We start from the raw sequence: 5,392 nt of genomic DNA on the forward strand, positions 1-5,392 counted from the left end.
GCGGGGTTGAGGCGCGGAGGCGGCCGCAGTCGCCGGACGGCGGCTCGGCGGCGGGGCCGAAGGCGCGCCGACGGTGGTTGGCGGCGGAGGGCGCGGGGCCGGGCGGGCCAGGCGGCGGCGGCACGCGTGGGCCGGGAGGGCCCCGGATGGGCCCAGGCAGGCCGGCGCGGTGGGAGGCGCGGTGGAGACGCGTGGCGGCCTGGGATTCGGCGGGCGGCGGCGGCGGGTGACATGTCGCGACGCGGTTGGTCGGGGCGATGTGTCCGGCGGACATCTCCGGCTCGGGCGGACGTGTCCGGCGGCGCGAGGAGAGCGGGGCTAGGGTTTCGTCTGCGAAAATGGACGGGGAGGACGTTTTTATAGGTAGAGTGAGCTAGGAGAGTCCAAATGAGGAGCGGTTTTCGCCCACACGATCGTGATCGAACGACCGAGAACATGGAGGGGATTTAGATGGGTTTTGGGCTAAATTGGAAGGGGTGTTGGGCTGCAAAGAGAGAGGGGCTTCACGGTTACCCGGTTAACCGTTGGAGTACCAAACAACCTCCAAATGGCACGAAACTTGACAGGCGGTCTACCGGTGGTATACCAAGGCCACTTGACAAGACTAGGTCCATTCTGAGAACGTTTAATACCCGCACACAACGAGAGACGAAAGGGGAACACCGGAGGGCATAGGAGCGCCGGATTGCAAAACGGACAACGGGAAAAAGGCTCGGATGCAAGAAACGAACACGTATGCAATGCAATGCACATGATGACATGATAAAATGCAACATGCAAGCAAATGACATGGCAACGACGGCGAATAACTGGCGGACACCTGGCGCATCGGATCCGGGGCGTTACATTATAACTGGGCCTATAGTTTGTTTTACATCTGAGTTGCAAGTCCATCCTCGATTTGCAACTCGGCTCATAGTTTATAGTTTGTCCTAGTTACAAGTGCAGCCTCTACACATAACTGGTATTGTAGTTTTGTGTAGTTGTCCTAGTTGCAAGTCCACAATTGACTCGTAACTGGAGTCGTAGTTTTTTTCATCTCAGTTGTTGGCCCATCATTGGCTCGCAATTTGGAAAGTGGTTTGTTTTCATTCTAGTTGCAAGTCCACCCTCAACTCATAGCTGGGCTCATAGTTTGTAGTTGTCTTAGTTGCAAGTCCACCCTCGACACGCAACTCCTATCATAGTTTTGTAAGCTGTCCTAGTTGCAAGTCCACCTTTGACTCAAAACTAGGCTCATACTTTGTTGCAAGCCCAGCCTTTGTATCGCAATTGGGCCTGTGTTTTCTTTTTCATCCCTGTTGCAAGTTCACCCTTGACTCGCAACTAGTACCGTAGTTTATTTCATCCCAGTTGCAAGTCGACCCTTGACTCGCAACTAGGCGCGTAGTTTCATCGTTGTCCCAATTGCAAGTCTACCCTTGACTAGACTTGCAACTAGGATCGTAGTTCTTCGAAATGCAAGATCACCCTCGACTTGCAACTGGGCTTTTATTTGTCCAAGTTCCTCGACTCACAACTGGGCATGTGCTTTGTTTTTCATTCCATTTGCCAGTCCACCTTTAACTCGCAACTGGGCCTGAGGGAGTCCTGGATTAGGGGGTGTCCGGATAGCCGAACTATCACCGTTGGCCGGACTCCAAGACTATAAAGATACAAGATTGAAGACTTCGTCCCGTGTCTGGATGAGACTTTCCTTGGCGTGGAAGGCAAGCTTGGAGATACAGATATGTAGATCTCCTACCATTGTAACCGACTCTGTGTAACCCTAGCCCTCTCCGGTGTCTATATAAACCGGAGGGTTTTAGTCCGTAGCACGAACAACAATCATACCATAGGCTAGCTTCTAGGGTTTAGCCTCCTTGATCTCGTGGTAGATCCACTCTTGTACTACCCATATCATCAATATTAATCAAGCAGGAGTAGGGTTTTACCTCCACCGAGAGGGCCCGAACCTGGGTAAAAACATCGTGTCCCTTGTCTCCTGTTACCATCCGCCTAGACGCATAGTTCGGGACCCCCTACCCGAGATCCGCCGGTTTTGACACTGACATTGGCGCTTTCATTGAGAGTTCCTCTGTGTCGTCATCTATAGGCCTGATGGCTCCTTCTATCATCAACAACAACACGGTCCAGGGTGAGACTTTTCTCCCCGGAGAGATCTTCGTATTCGGCGGCTTTGCACTACGGGCCAATTCGCTTGGCCATCTGGAGCAGATCGAAAGCTACGCCCCTGGCCATCAGGTCAGATTTGGAAATTTAAACTATACGACCGACATTCGCGGAGACTTGATCTTCGACGGATTTGAGCCACAGCCGAGCGCGCCGCACTGTCACGATGGGCATGATCTAGCTCTGCCGCCGGACAGTGCCCTGGAGGCCGCGCAAGAGTCCGCTCTGACCCTTAGCTCGGAGCCGACTGCGCCGATCGGGGATGGGTGGCTGGACACCGCCTCGGGGGCTGTTACCTCTACGGCGATAGAGCCGAATACCGACCCTGTCCCTTGTGAAACTCGTGACTCCAAGGTGTCGGACTCCTCTCTGGACCCCGAACCTTCCGCGCCCCTACCAATCGAATCCGATTGGGCGCCGATCATGGAGTTCACCGCTGCGGACATCTTTCAGCACTCGCCTTTTGGCGACATCCTGAATTCGCTAAAATGTCTCTCTTTATCAGGAGAGCCCTGGCCGGATTATGGCCAGGACGGTTGGGATGCGGACAATGAAGAAATTCAAAGCCCACCCACCACCCACTTCGTAGCCACTGTCGATGACTTAACCGACATGCTAGACTTTGACTCCGAAGACATCGACGGTATGGACGATGATGCCGGAGACGATCAAGAACCAGCGCCTACAGGGCACTGGAAGGCCACCTTGTCCTACGACATATACATGGTGGACATCCCAAAGGATGGGAACGACGATGGAACAATGGAGGACGACCCCTCCAAGAAACAGCCCAAGTGCCGGCGTCAGCGATGCCGCTCTAAATCCCGCCACAGCAAAAATGGAGATTCCGGCAACGTAGACAATAACACCCCGAACAGTGCCGAAGACAACCCCCTCCAGCAAGATTCGGCACAGGAGGATGGAGAAACCAGCCCTCAAGAGAGAGCGGCAGACGGAGAGGTAGAGGACGATAACTACATGCCTCCCTCCGAAGACGAGGCAAGCTTCAACGACGAATTCGTCGTGCCTGAGGATCCCGTCGATCAAGAGCGTTTCAAACGCAGGCTTATGGCCACGGCAAGCAGCCTCAAGAAAAAGCAGCAACAGCTTAGAGCTGACCAAGACTTGCTAGCCGACAGATGGACTGAAGTCCTTGCGGCCGAAGAGCATGAACTCGAACGCCCCTCCAATAGCTACCCAAAACGCAAGCTGCTACCCCGATTAGAGGAGGAAGCACATAAACCTACATCACCAGCGCATAATACGGCCGACCGGCCACCTCGTGGCCACAACAGAGAGGCCTCTAGGCCCTCCACTAAAGCCGCACCCCGGCGTCGCTCGAAAAGTACAAAGCCACGGGGGAATGCGCCGGACTTACGAGACATATTGGAGGATAAGGCAAGACAAACAAGATCGATCTACAGATCGCGTGGGCGCCCCACAATACGTGACGACAACCGTCGCGCCGGATACAGCAATGCCGGCCGGGCCGAACACACTAGACAAAGCTCGTTTGAGCTGCGTCATGAAATAGCCCAATACAGAGGCGCCGCACACCCACTATGCTTCACAGACGAAGTAATGGATCATCAAATCCCTGAGGGTTTCAAACCCGTAAACATTGAATCATACGAAGGCACAACAGATCCTGCGGTTTGGATCGAGGACTATCTCCTTCACATCCACATGACCCGCGGTGATGATCTACACGCCATCAAATACCTCCCACTCAAGCTCAAAGGACCAGCTCGGCATTGGCTCAATAGCTTGCCAGCAAAATCAATTGGGTGTTGGGAAGACCTGGAAGCCGCATTCCTTGATAACTTCCAGGGCACATATGTGCGACCACCAGACGCCGATGACCTAAGCCACATAATTCAGCAGCCAGACGAATCGGCCAGACAATTCTGGACACGGTTCTTAACCAAGACAAATCAAATCGTTGACTGTCCGGATGTAGGGGCTCTTGCAGCCTTCAAACATAACATCCGCGACGAGTGGCTTGCCCGACACCTAGGACAGGAAAAGCTAAAATCCATGGCAGCCCTCACATCACTCATGACCCGCTTCCGCGCGGGAGAGGACAGCTGGCTAGCTCGCAGTAACAACCTGACCAAAAACTCTGGCAGTTCGGATACCAAGGACAGCAATGGCAGGTCGCGTCGCAATAAGCACAAGCGCCACATCAACGACGATAATACTGAAGATACGGCAGTCAACGCCGGATTCAGAGGCTCTAAACCTGGTCAGCGGAAAAAGCCATTCAAAAGCACTACTCCGGGCCCGTCCAATTTGGACCGGATACTCGATCGCTTGTGCCAGGTACACGACACCCCCGAAAGGCCAGCTAATCACACCAACATGGATTGTTGGGTGTTCAAGCAGGCAGGCAAGTTAATTGCCGAAAACAATGACAAGGGGCTGCATAGCGACGACGAGGAAGAGACCCGGCCGCCGAACAATAGAGGACAGAAGGGTTTCCTCCCACAAGTGCGGACGGTGAACATGATATACGCAACCCACATACCCAAAAGGGAGCGGAAGCGTGAACTCAGGGACGTATATGCGATGGAGCCAGTCACCCCAAAGTTCAATCCGTGGTCCTCCTGTCCGATCACTTTTGATCGAAGGGACCACCCCACTAGCATCCGCCATGGCGGATTCGCAGCATTGGTTTTAGACCCAATCGTCGACAGATTTCACCTCACTAGAGTCCTAATGGACGGCGGCAGCATCCTGAACCTGCTTTATCAGGATACAGTGCGCAAGATGGGCATAGACCCCTCAAGGATTAAACCCACAAAGACGACCTTCAAATGCGTCATTCCAGGTGTAGAGGCCAACTGTACAGGCTCAGTTACACTTGAAGTGGTCTCCGGATCCCAGGATAACTTCCGAAGCGAGGAGTTAATCTTCGACATAGTCCCGTTCCGCAGCGGCTATCATGCACTGCTCGGACGAACCGCATTTGCAAAGTTCAATGCGGTGCCGCACTACGCATACCTCAAGCTCAAGATGCCAGGCCCTCGAGGAGTCATTACGGTCAATGGAAACACCAAACGCTCTCTCCAAACGGAGGAGCATACAGCGGCTCTCGCGGCGGAAGTACAAGGCAACCTCTTAAGGCAATTCTCGAGTTCGGCTGTTAAGCGGCCGTACACCATCAAGCGCTCCCGGAGTAACCTACAACAAGACCACCTGTCACGTTCCGAGCACGCGT

This window comes from Triticum dicoccoides, chromosome 1B (genome assembly GCF_002162155.2).
Source record: "Triticum dicoccoides isolate Atlit2015 ecotype Zavitan chromosome 1B, WEW_v2.0, whole genome shotgun sequence".
Taxonomy (NCBI): domain Eukaryota; kingdom Viridiplantae; phylum Streptophyta; class Magnoliopsida; order Poales; family Poaceae; genus Triticum; species Triticum dicoccoides.